This window comes from Camelus bactrianus, chromosome 10 (genome assembly GCF_048773025.1).
Source record: "Camelus bactrianus isolate YW-2024 breed Bactrian camel chromosome 10, ASM4877302v1, whole genome shotgun sequence".
Lineage (NCBI taxonomy): Eukaryota > Metazoa > Chordata > Mammalia > Artiodactyla > Camelidae > Camelus > Camelus bactrianus.
Window position 1 is genome coordinate 27,011,779 of NC_133548.1, and position 18,791 is coordinate 27,030,569.

At 41.9% G+C, this 18,791-nt stretch overlaps 1 pseudogene; it reads right to left on the bottom strand.

Annotated features, from left to right (window-relative positions):
- Nucleotides 1-8,726: 8,726 nt before the first annotated feature.
- LOC105076783 (large ribosomal subunit protein uL16-like) lies at nt 8,727-9,354 on the bottom strand (annotated as a pseudogene).
- Nucleotides 9,355-18,791: the final 9,437 nt, after the last annotated feature.

An 18,791-nucleotide genomic window follows, 5' to 3' on the forward strand; every position in this document is an offset into this window, starting at 1 on the left:
CCTCTTTCTCCTTAAAATGATTAGAAAATGAAGTATTGGAGTGAGAAAATGAGACAGTAACTAAAAGAACAAAGTGGCGTGAGGAGGATTGAAGGCACTCAAACATAGCTTGTTGTTATGGCTGCAGGGTGATGGGACAAGTCATTGAAACAAATTTCCCTGTCGCTTGGGGGATTTGGAATTCTTGTCTCTTGGATTCTTGGTGAGACTGTATCAGCGGTATGTAGTTCTCAATAGTCTTTTCTTCCAGTACTATGACTCAGACTTAAGGTGGATCTTTTATGCATGTCAACAAGTATAAACACATGCTTGACTGTTTTGATCTCCCTTAGTCCAAGTTGATATTAATCAGAATGTATTTCAGGTAAAAATCTCAACATGTACTTGAACTCAAAGGTGAGAGTGCATTCCATTCTGTTCTCATTTCACGGAGCAACTCTCCTGCCAGCTCTGGCTTGGCAACTTGACTCCCCCTGCAAAAGATGGTTCTCTGGAATGCCTACAGAGTGGGGAGCATCCCTGACACCACCCCCACTTTGATAGCAAGAGGAGTTGACTTCTTGGTGTTCCGTAAGGTTTGCAGCATTTGAGGCAATTCTGTGGCTTTCAAACTTTAAAAATCATCTCTTTATATTTTGTCAAAATGAAATTATTTAATCCAGTTCTGCCTCCTGCTATTCACTGCAGAATTATCATAGTAGGATTTGCTAAAGGACCAAAGACAACTGCCAACCCCTTAAAAGGCAGTTTTCCGGTACAAACGTCACACAGACAGACTGCCGGCAACTGAATTTATTCACTTCCCAACATTCATTATCATATGTCATCTTGGATTAATTTCTTGACAACAGCCAGCTCATCACTTTGCAAGCTCCACCCTAAAATGGGAATTCAGTCGATGCCTCCGGCCGAGTGGGCAGCCTTCATCTACTTGGGGTGATGAAGATGTATCGTCCCTTGATCCAGTCCTTTATTCCTTAGCCAGTGTCCCTTCAGCAGAGGCATCCGAGCTATCCAGAGCACTCGGCCAGCCTGTCTGATGACTTTTAAGCCTTCCTTTGTCACCTAATGAATCTACCTTTTCAAAATCTATTACCTTGAATGTAAAGAAAAACTGGTTGTTTGTGTAGCCATAAATTCCTCCTCACCACTGAACACATCTCACCCTTGTATTAGGAGGGTATAAATTCCCACCATGTGCTTCCGTCCTTATCGCCTCACAAGCCGCTCGGGAAGTAGCAGAGCAAATATCCTCCCTGCGTTCTCCCACCACTCTGGGTGACGTCAGTGGGTCCAGGAAGCACCCGCCACAGTGGTAGGATCATTCTTGAGTTTCACAGCATAGGGTCCATTTCGCGACCATCTGCAGTGACAGGCCTGCCCTTAGCACCAAACATGAGGTCACAGCAAATGGCATGGAAACACCCCCGCGGCTTGAATGAGCAGATATGCATTCGGCCAGCTCTCATTAGATATGTCTGCCTTCTTGGGTGGAGAAATAATAGACTCAAACCAATTGAAAATCCCAGATCAATCTATACTAATTTGCTGACTTCTGAAAGGAGTGGAATTCAAATATTTTCTCCCACTGAAACTATGACCCAGACCAATATCACCACCAAGCTTACCCATCCACCCAACACACACTCTGGGAAGGGAGAGCGGGTACAGAAGTATTGAATCAGTGAATAAGGACCAATGGATAAAAATAAAGGCCAAAAGATTAAAAAAAAAAAAAAGAATATCAAATAATTGTGCACAGTGAACCCAAAATAAAGCAAAATTATATCAATCCCTCTTTTTTAATTGAAGACTGAGGATTCGCGTAAATAAAATGAAATGATTTGGGAAAATATAATTCACTTTAATAGAAATACAGTACTCCAACTTAAGAGTAACTTACATATAATCAGCAAGTACCTGAGAGGCAGAGGGGTTCAGAGTGTTCTTTTAATCTGTAGTAAACCAAGCATTATCATGAGAGTAGTGTCTATAAACAGCTTTCTCCTTCCTGTGGTCTTCACCAAAGAAGGTGAATAGCCTGGCTTAACGACAGAAAGGCAGCTTCCAAAGCCGGGTGGTGAAATTGTCCTTCCTCTGGGAAGGTGCCGAGGACCAAGAGGGCTTGTAAACTTTAGCAGACAGATGTATCCTTTTTTTTTTTTTGGCTCTGCACACATGAGAATCTGAAACATCCCAGCCTGCTCCAAAAGTGGCAGCAAGAAGGTTAACCAGCTATAAAATAACGGAAAGAGTATATCTGAAGGTGCAAACTCTTTCATACCCCAGGGAATCTTCAGCCACTTGTAAAAGGCTGGGTCCTCCCCAGCCTCTCCTAGCCAGAGGGAGGGCCGATGCTAGCCACTGCTGGGGTTTAGAGGTATGTCCATGCTGCTTCATGGCTTGTTTTCTGAACAAGCCCACTTCAGAGACTGATCAAGATCAAGCTCAACTAGAGGATTTTTAGGTGTGGGGTAAAATTCAAATTTTCTGATTAGAGAAATGAGAGCTAAAGCGAGAGAGTGCTAATGAAAGATTCCAGGCAGAGACGTTGGGGCCCGCTGCCAGCTCACAGGCTGGGCTTGGCAGACAGACAGCAGAGCTCTGACAGGGAGTTTCTCTGTGCATTTTGGAAGGAGGTAGAATAGATCTAAATGCAGCCAACCTATTGATTTATTGTCTTTGTACTGGACACGGCTTTTTATTAAAGAAAGCAGATATTCAATGGTGTTAACTACTAATGGGAATTGACTTTTCACTAATTGCACAGACCTTGGCATTAATACACTTTAATGGAACCTGGGCTCTGCGTCCCTCAGATCAATCCTGAATTTTTTCTCTAACTCTTTCTGGTCAAAGGACATGAACAGCATTGTAACTGAGGGAGACCTGTTAAAATTTTTGTTTAAAAATTCATGGAATGAATAGGCTGAGGAATTTTCTTTGATTCCAGAGGACCAGAGAGAGGAATAGTTTTGCGACCTGTAAAATACATGGAAACTCTGTGGTCTGAACTGACTGCAGAGTTTGGGGTTGGCTGTTTGGAATTCAGTTATGAATGCTGGGAAAGAGTCTGGCTTCCCATGCACCTGGCTGGGTCCTGCCCTGGCTGGATTCTCTGAGGCAGAAGACTCATCACTTATTTATCGTTCATTTGTTAGATTTATTAAAAGCAAATAGGATCCCTGACAGCTGCTGGGCTCACATAACCTAGAACTAGGGCTGTGAGAATTTATGCTGCTCTCGCGAACCCCTGATAGAAGCTGACCTCACCCAAAGGCAAAACAGCAGAAAAATACTAGATCCTGCCAGGAGGAAGGACATTCCTGAAGTTCCCAGGATGGCAAATGTCCCATCTCCCATTCTCTAGGATTCAATGCTAGATTCTTCCTCTGGCCATGCCAGGCAAAGATGATCCTCTAAAGACAGTGATGCTTCAGACTCAAACCACGAGACTATGATGTTCTCAGAGAGGATGTTTGTGTCTTATCCATCTTTGAATACGATGATGCCTGGCATCAGAGTGGCAAACCCCGTTTAATTCGTGACTTTACCTCTTTCTAGCTGTGTGGTATTAAAGAAGTAAGCTCTTTGAGCCTCTAAGTCTTTATCTGGGGTTAAAAAAAAGTTAATAGAAACACATACATTGCAGGACTACTGTGAGATTAAATGAGATATTGTATGTAAAGGTTTTAGCTCATTGAGGGAACACAGAAAACCAATGAATGATAATTCTGATCATCATCATCTTTGAATCCTTTGCACTTGGACATGGGGTATTTGGTAAATGTAAGTTCAGTGAATGCATTCATTCTCTGATTCAGTTACTCCTGTGTCTGCTCTGTGCCAGGCACTGTTCTGCAGTGTACAGGCAGACACATCCCCTGACTTCGTGGAGTTTACAATTTGGTAGGGATACATGCAATAAACAAGTAAATGAATGATGAATGAGTAAACTGTCTGTAATGTAATTTAGGATAGTAGTATGAAAGAAATTAAGCAAGATGAGGGAATAAAAAATGACTCTGTATGAGAGCAAGAGTGTCTGTGAAAGAGAGGGCAGCAAAGGGAGATGCTGGGGAGACAAGGGACTAAATAAATGGACAGAGTCCTTCAGGTACCCACAAGTCACTTTGTCCAGCTTGCTTTAACCTCTCTGACCTTGGGGTAACTCAGTAACTTCTCTCTTTACTTGGTGAATTTTTGTGCTACAGTTTCTTACTGTTTAGTGAGGTGTGGTAACTCCCAATATCTAACTAACGAAGCTAAATAATAAATAATACCTCCTTAAGCCTTGCATCATTTTCCCTAAAGCGCCCCCTCCCTACCCAAAACCAGGACTTCACCTCAAAAAAGAACACTACGACCTGGAAATTTCCCTACAACATTTTCACAGGAGGGAGTCAGGAAAATGCCTCTTTTCGTTTCTGACTTCCGTACTTCCAGCCTGCCTTCCAGAAGCGGACAGCTATGGATTCAAGATGTCTAGAAGCTGAAGGGAGTCTTTGCTTGCTATTTGGCTCGGCAAAGTGTTACACAACTAGACTGCCATATTGAATTACTTTCAGCGGTAGAAATTCTTCAGTGCCCCATCTCAGACCAGGCTTTAATTTGAAAGTAATAACATTTGGGCAAAGATCAGATGCACTAAGTTGCTGCCGAGGGCTTGGTAGGTTTTGAGGTAATTGGTTTTACTCAGTTGCTGATGCTTCACTTGGACAAATGAGAAATCAAACTACAGCCCAGTTTGCAGAAAAGCCCATGTCAGCAGTTTAGTCTGACTACTATTTCAGAGCTTGTTATGTTATTGGCAATAAAATGCAACTAATATACTGTTAATTAATATTGCATCCTACAGCTAATTTATTACGTTATTAATCAGAGTGATAAAGCCAAGGAAAATGTGTCTCACCTTTAGTGTCTTTTCATCTCTTTTAAACACTTGTATTTGTGCACAAATACATGTTTTGGTCAACACTGCCAAGTGTTTGGTTGTTCCTGGATGAGTTTATTCTATTTTCAAACAGTAACTTGCCCCTCAGGAATATTTTATTTAGCAAGACAGGACTTAAAGTGAAAGGGTAACCATTTCTGATCGTAACCTTGGCTTTGTGCTTCTAGTAATTATCCTTTAATTGCATTACCCTATTTGAAATAGAGTTGTAATTGGAAAAAAACAATTTGACATTCCCTGATGCTTACTCTGACATGCACTATTTGCTTTTTATTCAAATGTAAATTTTCTCCATAATACTATCAAAGAAAGAAAAAAAATTAAGCAAAATTGAAATGTCAGTAGCAATTTCTGACATGCAGGCAGTGTCATTCACTTGTGCTGTCTGGAAGGCAAGGCTTTTGGTTCAGATGGAAAAAAAAAATCAAACTATGAAATTAGCATGCTCCGAGGAGATGGGGAGAGAGATGGATGGGAGAATCACAGAGCTATCCCTCTGGGATACACATCCCCTTTGCACAGTGGCTTCAAAATACCAAACAAGCTGCCAGCTATAATTTTTGGATGCATAATCCTTTTTGCTTTACAATGAAAAAAAATTTTTTTTCCTTAAAAACTGAGGGATAAGAAACTTAGCTAGCTCTAGTGTTATTTCATCCTAAGCACCTCGAAGGTGTAATTTTAATTTGGTGCCTGTGACATGTGACAGGCAGCCTAAGATGTGGCTCCAGTGACATCAGTCTCCCGATAGTCACACCCTTTTTTAATCAGTTGCCTTTGAGTGTGGGCTGGACCTTTTGACTTGTGTCTAACGAACAGAACATGGCAAAAGTAATGGGATGTCAGTTCCAGGGTTAGGTTACACAAAGTACTGTGGCTTCTGCCTCAGGTTTCTCTGTTCTGCTCTCTCATGTGCTCATGCTGAGGGAAGCAGCTGCCATGTTGTGACCTGCTCAGGGGAGAGGCCATGTGGTAACTGAGGCTGTTGGTCTCTAGCCAACAGCCCGCAAGGACCTGAGGCCCTCATTCAATAGCCCATGAGGAACCAGATCCTGTTAACATTTTGTAAGTGAATCACCCCTCAGTTGAGCTTTCAGATGAGCCTGCAACCCCACATGACCCCTGATCACAACCCCACATGACCCCTGATCACAACCTCAGGTGAGACCTTAACTCAGAGGCACCCAGCTGAGTGGTAACTGGATTCTTGACCCACAGAAGCTGTGAGGTAGTAAGTGTTTGTTATTTTAAGTTGCCAAGTTTCAGGATGATTTGTCATGTAGCATGTGATAACTAATACAGGGCAGGAGAGAATGGTTATTAAACAAACAAAGAATTTTAGACATGTTTGGCTTGCCACATAGTTTGGTGAACATGATTTTTTAACCTTTATTATAGGTATCATTTATTCACAAAACTTCTGTGAGTTGGAAATTAAATAATGGATGCAGAAGTACTTAGGGAAGTTCTAAGTACCATACATACATGAAACGATTAGTATCAAAAATTTTTTGTAGCTTGGACAATAACTCTCTCAGTCCAGTGTCTCATTATAGAACTCATGATGTGGTGGAATGAACACTCTGTGTCAGTAGACCTGGATTCCAATCCCGGTATTTGTACGAACTGGGTGTATGACTTTGAGAAAAACCACGTAATCTCCATCATTTTCAATTTCCTGATCTGATAAACCTGTAGAATTCTGAGAGGAAGGGAAATAGGACAAATAGGTTTTGATCGATGGGAGCAGCCGAAGAGAATGGATATAGTCATTGAGACTCTTTGGTTAAAAGTGGCAGATATCCAGCTTGAAATAGATTATCTCTAGGATCTGCTTTAGGCTTCAAAACATTGATTTTTAGTATTTCTTTGGCTTTTACTAGGTTTCCAACATAATATGAATGCAATTTTCCTTCACCTAAGAGTCTACTTTTAAGAGCATTTGTGTATCAGGGTGAGTAAAAAAAAAAAGTAATAATCTTTCTTGAAAGCATGGCTAGCCAAGTGAATCAAGGACACAGGCAAGCACTGAGAGTGGGTATTAGGGCAACGATGTCTGATGCCAGGCATGACAGAACTGACTACCGGTGCCCGTTTCTGGTCACCTGATTCTTCCACCCAACATACCTCCTAACACTTAGCCTAGAAGAGGTGTTTTTGTTTCAGGAGCTGTCTCACATACCCCTGGAGTCTGAATTTTGCAGCTATGACCTTCATGGTGTTACAGGAGGGCAAGCCCTTGTACAACTCTGAGAGCAGGCATCTCCTTAAATTGTCTCTCCTCGGCACCTCACTTGCCTCACTGTGGTCCTGGCCCTATGCCATTTCCCTTGGTCCCAACAAACATAATCAATATAATCACCCTCTTCCTTGAAGGCAGAGAAGAAAGCTGCCTCACCAGAGAGCTGTAAGGATCCCATGAGGTCCCCTGGACCACAGCATCTTCCTCATTGGCCTTCACCAATATCCCAAAGTCTAAGCATTGGGTCACTTTCTAAGGCAAGAAGGGATTAGGAAAAATATATAGGATTTGGAAGAAAAAAAATCCAGGGTTTAGGAGAAAATGACTGCGGGAACTAGGGAAAGTCAATTAACTGACCTGGGCCTAACTTTTTTCTTCTATAAAATGAGGAAGAAAACATCTGCCCTGTCTTTCTGCAGGTCTATGTGGATCAAGTGAAGTACTGATAGAAAACTCACATTGAAATCTGCAGAGCAGGATCTAAGTACTGACTGTGATTATCAAGGGCTAACACAGAGTTCTCTCTTTAGCACTTACGATGTTATCTGTTCAACGTTTAGGACTCTGAAAAGAAAGGAAACAGGTTGAGTAAGCTTGCGTTGATGAGCACAGGATAAGAGCATGGGTATATGAATCAGGACCCTTTAATCAAAAGTGGAACAAATCCAAGTCAAAATAGTTTAGGAAAAAGAAGAAGGAACTTTCTGAAAGGGCATCACACTCAGTCTAGAGTAGAACAAGGGTGAAGCTGATCCTCAGGGAAAATTGGAAAAGGGACTCAAATTCAACCAGAACTTTGCTCTTCTCCTGGGAGAGCATCCTTCTCTACTGTGGAGATTGTCTTCTTCTGGGAACCCGGTGGATAGGGGCTCCCAATATTCAAATCCTTTTGCTCCCACCACCCAGAGGAGGCTAGTCCTCCTCTCCTTAGTTGCGGTTCTAAACATTCCAGGGAAGGATGCTGACTGTCTTGGTTGAGGTCAGATGCCCACTCCTGGACCAGTTGAGGCCAAGGAGGCAGAATCCCCAAGGGGACACCTAGCAACTACATTTCCCCGAGGGGTGGCAGTACCTGGGAGCAGCCCTCCAAATGTCCTCCGCAATAAGGCTTTGACCAGGTGGCTGGGTATCCACATGCAGTGATTTAGGTCGTGCGGTGTGCACAATTGCCCCACCTGCCGGGGAGAAAACCAAATGCCAGGCAGCTGCATGAGAGCACGTAATTGTCAAGAAAATATACCCAAAGAGGTGGCAGCAAAAGAAGTCTTGCAAAACATCAGTCCTAGCAAGAGGGAATGAGAGAAGTTCCCACTGGGAGAAAGGCTATGCCTATGCCGGAGAAGCCCTCCTGAGCCCTTTGGAATGAGCCTGTGAGAGAAGACCCTGCACTGGGATGGGCGACAGTTACATTTTCTCATAGCCGAAACCCCTCCATCTTTTCCACCTTTTGTTTTGTTTGTTTGTTGCTGTTGTTTTGACAGGAAAGTGGACTTACTGGTGGGCGTGAGTAAGGAGGGGACAGCGCCAAGGCTATCGTGAGTTCAGGGCCTGCCATTTGTAGAGGGGGCCACAATGAGGGATGTATTTGACCCCACAGCCACCCGGGATGAGCCGCATTCCTGCCACCATGTATTCAAATTCTTCTGCATTAAGCTTGGTAAATCCCCACTTAGAGATGTGGCTCTTCTGGCGGAGGAGGGACCTTGAACTTGGCCCCGCAGTAGGGCTTCGGTCGCAGGCTCCTTGTTCCGCAGCTTGGTGCCGATGGATGCGATGACCTGGCCACCGTGCGCTGGGGCTTTCCAACGGCCCCGCGCAAGCCTGCCTGGAGCCCGTCAGCTCCAGCAGGGACAGCTCATTGGTGCGGATGACGGCAAAGGGGTGGAGCCGCACTCGGGCGTGAATACCACCTTTGCCCGGGCTTTTCACCAGGGACTTGTTGGCACAAATACGGGGGTGGGGGCGCTCCAGGGCTTCAGAGGAGAGCTGCCCACACTCATCTGACCCCATGTGGCCACAGAGCGGGAACGCGTCCACCTTCGCCTTCTTCCGCCGCAGGTCAAAGACGCGGATCTCGGCATCAGGGACACCTCAGCAGAAGCGAGACTTTGGTTACAGCTTGTCCTTACAGTGCCCGTAACGCCGGGCGGCGGCCCATGGCCACACCAGGGTCTTTCGTGGCGCGCCAAAGGGCCCCCTTTAGTTTTGATGGAATGGAATGGAATGGGAAACTCAAGGCAGCCACGAACGTGAGTGGGAAAAATGGAAAAACTACAAACTGGGAGTTCTCTCGTCAGACTCTAAAGAAATAATTGTCCTCCCCAGTGTTGTTGGTGGCACAGTTCAAATTGTCGGGATTGTCAGTGTAGGACTCCAGTCACCCTCCTTACCCACTGCCTGGATGTTTACTTAACTGGCGCGGAAGCCACGCCATCCCTCCTGCTGAATGACGCCAGGTTAATCTTCCTCAAACCTATGTGCTCTAATCCCCTCTCCGCTGCCTGCAACTCCTCGTCCGGGCACCTAGGACCCTCCAACCCCTCCCACCAGCGTATGGTCCCAACCTCTTTCCAGGTTCATCCCCCACTTCCTTTCTTGTGTGTAAATATAGACCTTTGTTGCTTCCAAATACTCCAGCCATTCTCACCTCCAATCCCATGTGTGGGCTATTTCCTCTGCCTCGAATATTCCGCCTTTTAAAACCTTCCCTGTTTGTCCTTTATGAAGCCTTTCCTGGTACCCTAAGTAGATATGACCTCTCTTCTCCAGAACTCATGGTTTGTACTTCTGGACAGTGCTCACCACACTCTGTCTCAAGTAGTATTTGCACTTATGTTCCATTTTTCCAGGTGAAAAGATCCTTGAAAGGAGATTAGAAAAGAAATGGTGGTGGGGAGGAGGGTATAGCTCAGTGAGTGGTAGAGCACATGCTTAGCATGCATGAGGTCCTGGGTTCAATCTCCAGTACCTCCATTAAATAAGTAAATAAATAAACCTAATTACCTCCCGTCAAAACAAGAACAAAAAAACAAAAACAAAAAAATGCTAGTGGCAAACACATATATTTCTTACTATGTGCTGATATGCTATGTATTTTATGTTATTTAATCCTTTTTATAGAGAGGTTTAGCAACTTGCCCAAGGGGACACAGTTAAGCCAGGGACTTTGCCTTCCTGAGTCCAGGCTCCTAACCACGACTGCACCTCTTCTCATGGAGGGAGAGGCGCATTTACTATGACCAACAAAACCCTTTCCAAGGCAGTGTACTTGATTTTATTTATAATTTTGCCTTCTTTCCCTTAAAGAGGACCTCAAGGTTATAATAACTTCAGGTTCTATAAAAATGGATGGAAATATAGTGTCTTATTCATCCCCGAATCCTCTTACTTTTTAAAAAGTAATAACGATCATCATAATGATGATGGTTCCAAGCCTTATACAGAGCGCTTACAAGGCATTTCAGCCATCTCACTGGATACTCACAACACCCTAAAAGTTAGGCGTGGCCATTGCCACTTTTACAGATGACAAAACTGACCTCAAAGACACTAAGTGATTTTGCCTAAGGCCACCCAGCTAGTAAGTGATGGAGCCAGAGCTGAAGCTCAAGGCTTCTGATCCCATACATCATGCTTCCTCCACTTAGGTATTCGCTGTCTTTGGGTTCTGAGAGCCTTTCCAGCACTCAGTGGATGGTGCTTTTCCTGGCCCCTCTCCCCACCCCATGTAGACCCATTTGAAGAGCATTCCATCACATCCAACAATTACCTAAATTAAAGTTGTCCATCTTGCCTTTCAAATTCTTCTCCAGATAATGAACCTTTTCAACCAATACAGGGTGCTTGATGTTAATCACACAGAGAAATACAAACTCAATCTATTCACCTTAGAATAGGTAGACCTTAAAAGGTATGGGAACTGCATTTACCTTCCGAGCCCTGAGCTTGGTCATTTCTTTGGGGGGAAACTTCTTCAACTGCCTGTCTTCAAGAGACTCTCGAAGCTCTCAAGCAAGTGCTAAGTGGTACTAGCAATACATTTGCCTGTATCTAGAGATTTTTGGGTAAGTAGCCTATAATTTATCATTCTGCATTACAGAAAGCCTGGAGAATTATATTAAATAGAAGCTTTCAGTTTTCACAGCTGATATGTAAACATATTCCCAAATTAGAGCAGCCCTGGATCATTTGTAACGACTAAACACTTACCCTGGAGAAATCACTGTACGTCCAGTCATTTCCAAGCATGCACCTGCTCTAAATGTCACTCAGGGAAGTAGCTCCACCAGCCCGTGCCTGTCTTCTTTCCCAGACTTACGCAGTCAGCGGAAGAGAGGTAAACAGAGGCAGCGGCGGGAACGTAGGCTCTGGAGTTAGGCCAGCCTGGACGTGACCCCAACCCCACCCTCCAGCTGTGTGGCTTATGTTTATTGCTTCACATTGTTAACTGATTCAGCAAATACTTGCTAAGCACTAGATACCAGCCAGTATTGTAGGTCCTGAGACAAAAGAGTGAACAAAACTATCTCATAGAGTTTCCATGTGTCTGCAAAATGGACATAATTAAAGCACCAAGCTCATAAGGCTGTTTAAGGATTACACCTTGGCATGGGACCTGGCTCAGACTTATACTATAAAAAAATAATAAGATAATCTTTAACTTTGAGTCTAGGTTTTTTTTTTTTAAATTGAGGGTTGTTTGTTTATATTTTGAGCCACTCCAAACTGTTTTTTCCAGAAATTTTCACGGGATTTCCCTTGATGGGGAATGTATGAGAAACAGTGTCTGGAGCTTTGGGCCGTATAGGTAGAAACTGTGAGGAGGACAACAGGAGGGTTAAGGACACGTAGTAAACCGAGCCACGGTCAGAACTTGCTCAGGTGGCCTTTGCATTGATTGTCACAGGAACTCTTCATTCCTCGTTTCATTCTGAAAGGATTCTGCTGATATTATTTTTCACCCCTGCAGTTTCTGTCTGCCTAGAACACAATCAAACAGTTTCAAGTGAAGCATTTACCTAAATCCCTGACGTTGTGTTTCTTCTCGCTCTCCGGGTCTCAGTGATGGGGGCTGAGTTGGATGGCCCAACCAGGAGATCCTCACTCCTGCCCAGATCTTACATGCCAGACTCCCTTTCTTCACTCAGAGAAGAGAGGAGGGGGCTGACTTCTTCCCCTGGGGGCAGGGAGAAGAACAGCAAGGGAAGAAGGTGGAAACGGAGCTATCAGACGGCATCTCACCAGTTTCATCTCTGGCTTTACACTTGCTTCCCTAAGGATTTTACTCAACAAGATTTACTGAATGCGTACTATATGCCAAGCACTGTGTTCAATGCAATAGAGAATGGAAACGACCAAGGCTCATCTGAAGAAATAAAAAAACCTTATATGACTTGGCTCAGATTGGCTACTCAAAAACTTAGAATATTGCCTATATTAATTTTCCTTGGTACTAGAAATGTCACGTCACTTAGTAACAGAGTTCTAAAAGTCTTGACTAACATCGCTAGTCATATTTATCTTATTTTTTCCCCTTTGTGCCAGAGTTTTCTGTTTCAGATTGCCAAATTTAACAAATAAAAGCATGGGACCCAGTTAAATTTGAATTTCAGGTAAACAAATATCTTTTAGTGTATTTTATGCAGTAGCTGTATGTCCCAAATATTGCATCAGGCATACTTATACTAAAAAATCATGTCACTTATCTAAAATTCAAACTTCACGGGGGTCCTCTATTTTTTCGGGGAACCCTATTTCTATTAAATCAGAAATTGCTTTTTATTGTGCATCTGTATCCACATGGCACATTTAATCCTGATAGTTATCTCTAGCACATAGGTACCGCTATTCACGTTTTACACTTGAGGAAATTGAGACCTCTAGAAATCAAGTAACTTGTTTGAAGTCACAAAGCCAGGAAGTAGTAGAGACAGCATTCAAATACAGGTTTGACACCAAAGCCCATGTTCTTTTCTCTGGATTAGAAATACTTCTAATTCAAGTATGAACTGGTTCTGAAATATTCCACTACAATCCATACTGCAGTAGAATATTTGATTTCCAGGAGAAAGAACAATTTATATAAAAATGAGACGGAAAATTTTCTCTTCACTACATAATATTTAGAAGAAACATTCCTCCCCTCTCAAACCACTACGCAAATGGTACTTTGACTCTCCCTTAAAATTCCATTTCTACATGTACATCTTCTCCAAAGCAAATCTGAGGACGTTTCAGTGGAAGATTGTAGTAAAACACCGCCCTCTTCTGGACACATGGGCATCATACAACATAGATGGATACAAAGGATTACAAAGTTGGAACAAAAGTACAATTCAATTATGTGCCCACTGACAAAATGAAAAGCTGTTATCACTTATGAGATGCATCTGTTACTTTTCAAAGCGACTCCTCAGAATGGAAGCAGAACATTTTGGAACTTGCTGAGCCATAATTTTTTACCCATTTTTATGGAGGTGGCCAAGTGCTGGGGGTAGAAGTAGGTAAAATCTTTATTTTCAGGACATACCTTCAGTAACCTATAATAATACCTAACCATAATAATAACACCTAAATCATCAGAATCAAATAGTTCCAATGCGTCCTGAAAGGGAAGAATTTCACATGCATAAGATGAACGAAGGACACAGTAAATATAGGTAGTCATTTACACTTACATGTGGAATAAAAAAAAAAAAAGTCAAAGTCTAAGAAACAAAAAGTGGAAAAGTGGTTGGCAGGAGCTGTGGGGGAGGAAAGAGAGAGAGGTTGGTGAAAGGGTACAAGCTTTCAGCTATAAAATGAATAAGGTCTGAGGATCTAATGTAAAATATGGTGACTATTGTTGATAACACTGTATTATATAATTGAAAAAAAAAAAAAGCAGTTAAGTAGGCCAGGTGGGAAGATGAAGTGAGATAATACCTAATAAAGGTAGCGTATTGCTAAGAGTTAGACTTTAATGTGTGAACCGAAATTTTATTATTAGGTCTGCCCCAATTATTAATTGTATAGCATCAGCTATTTTAAGTTTTGAAGCACAAAAGCCAACAATGTAGAAGTATAAAACTTTGTTTTTTTTTTGAAGTGCCTTTATTTCCCCTGAAGTTTTGAACAATAGTTGAGGTTTAAACAAACCAAATTTTTCTCTAAATTATCTAAATTTTAGACCTGTATCCCTTTTCAAGAAAATCAGAGATATCTGTACATAGATGTTTTGGAACAGAAACCTCAGAACTATGTGAACCTATGAAATTCATGGAAAAGATAATCTATACTTTATCTAATTTCAAAACTAAATAGTTAAAAAATATATTATTATAGTAGAATATAAAAGAGCTGAATGGAAGCACCGAAATATGCTGATCATGAATGAGTAAGAATATCCCGCTTTCTAAAATCCTAGCAAATATCAGAAAGTCACTGTACATTTCGTTTTGGGGCACTATTATCACTGGAAGTAACATACAGATGATGTTCAACGGTGCTGAGTTCCCTTTCACTGCCTCACATTCTGCCTTCAAACACGAAGAATTAAATGGTCGTTAAGGGCAGAAGGGAAGAAGAACGGGAGCTGTAATGGTTAAATTTAACTTTGCTAGCAGTGTATTATAAATCACAAAGTTGAGGCAACGGTAATTGCCTACAAGTTAATTCAGACTCAGCTATTAACACTTTTTGATCATTTAACCTAGGACTGAGTTCTAACTATGAAGCATAGGATTATAGAGAGAATACCTAAGTGTTCAATTTTCAAACATTCTAAGTGCTTTAAAAGCCAGTAATACCAACCAAAATATCAAACATTGATAGCTTAATTATGAGTCCCTTATTTTTGTTATAGAATTTCTGACTCTAGTGGCAAATTACTACAGTCCATACTACATTTGTCTTTTTTTTTTTTAATTGAAGTATATTCAGTTACAATGTGTCACTCACATGTGGAATCTAAAAAAAGAGAAAAAAAAGACACTAATGAATTTATCTACATTTGTCTTTTAAAGGAGGTTGAATCCTTGAGAGATATAGAGTGAGATTCTGCAAGGATTCAAAAGTGGAATAAAGATGTGGCTGTAGGTCACAGCTGCTTGCTCTCCTTCCTTAAAATATATATATGTATGTTCCAAGGGTATGAGTTTTAAACAGACCATTTTACCATTGAGCTCTGATTGTATTTTAACTTCAGATGAATAGAGCTAACTCTCCATCTGGTCACCACTTGTATTCACTTAATGTCCAGTCATGGGGAACAAACCAAAACGATTGCCTCACATAAATGAAAAGTCCTCGGTTGACTTGTGTCTTGGTCTTTGGCTTCTGCTTTTGCCTGTTGTTTTCATTCTAAGGCAGACTCTGCTTAGGTGGTGTCCAAATTAGGCTCCAATAGGTCAGTCTTAAATCTATAAGCTGAGCATCCTTCATTGAGAAAAAGAGCATCTCTTTTTCTCTAGTCCCAGCAAAGCTGATGTTTATTGGCTTTGGCCTGGCTAATCATGCATCCCCCCCTTAAAACATTCACTAAAGCTTAGGAGATGCTGTACTCTCAAAGGCCAGGGCTTAGGGATGGACCCACTCCTGAAACCAAAAACTGAGGTCAGCGCCACCTGAACTGCACGGGCTGAAAGGCAAGTTTCAGTGCTGACACCGAAAGGGGGAATTAATACTGGGCATGCAAAACATTTGGGCTTTAACTGGAGCGGTGGAGACAAAGTAAAAATGAAGAATAAACCCAAAGCAAATTCAACTGTGTTCCACCAAGGAGGAACCAAATAAAAGACCAAGCTATGTATTCATTGACTCTCCTAAGGCTAGATAAAGCAAAAAAGAAAAAGAAAAGAAAAGAAAAGAAAAGGAAAGAAAAAGAAAAGAAAAGGAAAGAAAAAGAAAAGAAAAGGAAAGGAAAGAAAAAGAAAAAGGAAAGAAAAGAAAAGAAAAGAAAAGGAAAGAAAAAGAAAAGAAAAGGAAAGGAAAGAAAAAGAAGAAGAAAAAGAAAAAGGAAAGAAAAAGGAAAGAAAAGAAAAAGGAAAGGAAAAGGAAAGGAAAAGGAAAAGGAAAGGAATTAGTGAAGGGTTTATACTCTTTGATTTAGAGCCAGAAACTTTCTAGGAACCAATTGGGAATGGAAACTAATTAGGCTGTTGTGTTAACCAGGGTTCTCCAGAGAAATGGAAGCAAGAGAATGTGCAGATACACACACAGAAAGATTTACTTTAAGGAGTTAGCTCGCACTGATTGTGGGCGCTGGCAAGTCCAAAATCTGCAGGCAGTCTGGGGACCTAGGGAAGAGTTGATGCTGTAGCTCTAGTCTGAAGGCAGTCTGTAGGGGGAATTCCTTCTTCCTTGGGGTATGTTAGTCTTTTTAAGGCCTTCAACTGATTGCATGAGGCCCACTCACATTATGGAAGGTAATCTGCTTAATTCAGTTTACTGATCTAAATATTAATCACATCTAAAAAATACCTTCACAGCAAAATCAAGAGTAATCTTTAACCAAAAACTGGATACCATGGCCCACCCAAGTTGACACATAAAATCTGCCCACTTGGATTCCAAGGAATTCCCACACTGAAACAGAAGGGCTGGTCTCCCATTGCTCAGACCAATTAAATCAAAACTCTGGAGGTGAGGCCCAGCTAAAAGTACTTTTTGATAGAGCAGTTGTTCTTCAAGCATGGTTTCCAGACTAGTGACTTCAGCCTCACCTGCAAACGTGCTGGGTATGCATTCTCTGCCCCTCCTCCAGACCCACTAAATCAGAAACCCTGGATGTAACCCTGGCCCTGCAGTCTGTGGTTTAACGAATACGCTCAAATGTGAGCACCGTGGGTCTAGAGTTCTCCAACCACACAGTGCCGGTGCAAGCAGGAGCCTAACAACTCACCCTACTCTCTCAACTAGAAGGGCAGGTGTAGCAGGTGCAAGAGCTAACTCTCCATTAAGGTTTTCTTAAGTAATGGTGTTTATTCCAACGGTATGTACGAAAATAAGAGAGGGGTCTTGGCTGTGTGGCCAGGCTTCACTGAGACTGGGTGTTTTCAAGACACAACAGATGTGCTAACCCGACAGCAGGTCTGGTGACAGTCGTCGAAGGTGGAGTGTACAGGGCCCTACAGGCCCGTCATAGTGCCTTAGCCATGCTGTCACCTCACCGCTCCTTGCACAAACTACTGAGTTTTTCTCGTTTACCTTCTGTTCAAACTCCTGAGAGAATCTGATTGGCTTAATCACCTTCATCATTTGGATACTGTTTCCTTAATAACTGCCCAATTCATAAGCTCTGTTGTCCAGTGTGAAGATTGGCTTTCCTTGGATCAGTTCTCCCTCCAAGCCCAGTCGGGACCAGGAGAAAACAAAATGCAGAATGTTAAGAACCTCCTAGGGCCACTTCCCTTAAAGGTCTGGGCCCCCTAATGTGGGTTTAGGGTATGTCACACGGTAGGACTGGTCCGGGAGGGATGTTTAGTTGTCCTCTGACCCTTAAATCTATCTGTAGTTCTTTGACACAGAAAGACGTCAAAGAGAAACTAAGCATTTGTTCAACTATTCATTTTGGGGATGAGTTGGAAACTTAAACTGAAATGCTTTGCGAATGTTTCCCTTTCAGTATTTCCCATAGGAGTCTCCTTGTGGCCTAATTTAGGAATGCCATGAGCCATAATATTTGGGGGGAAATAAAAAGAATCTTCCTTGCATGCACCAGATTGTAGGGCCTGTATTTTCTGCAGAAATTCTCTTTATATAGTCTCATTCACTAAGCCATAAATGACTAGAAGCTTGTTGGTATTTTTAAAAAAAACTCTTTTAAGGAAAGAAAAAAAAAAAGCTCAAGTGACAGTTTTCTCCAGATCATTTCAGACTGGCCCCTCTAGGCTCTCTTTTAATAACTTACCTGATATACGACTATACCAAGCTGAGCTGAAAAACAGGCAGAGCCAAATCAAAAGGCTAACTAACCTTCGGGGAGTGCATGAGATTGTTATTCAAACTTGAAGGATGCCACAATTCACTGAACATCCCTGAATCACTTTACCTTTCTTAATGCCAAAATTAAACTTGCAGTTTACCCAGAACCTTGGAGAACCCACCAACGCCACACCGGTATCGCCACTGTTGGTTACTTTGTCTTATGCCACCAAGTGAACGTAACCAATTGGTAGCTGATAGCTAAGGGATACTTACAGAGCAGTGCTTGCATTTTGAATTGTTTAAAAAAAAATACACACACACACATATCATCCAGCCTGCTTACAATAAAAATCACGAGCCCAAAACCTCTTTTGAGTTTTCACATATTAGCTGTTGAAGCTGGGGGAACTGGAAGGTTTGGCTATTTTAGCAATGTTTGAAAACAGTTTATTTTCACTAAGTTCATTTATTTCAAAACCATAGTCTAGGAAGATTACAACAACTTTTAAATAAAACATTTGTTTGCATATGAAATGAGAAACTTGAAGTTTCTAATCATTGTTTCAAAGAAATTATTCCCTCGTGGTTTCAAAGGAAAAAAAAATACACTTCAGTTGTGCCACTTCAAAGGGCTGTAATTAAATACTTTCAAATTGAACATAAAGATGTAGAATTACTAATCCAACTGAG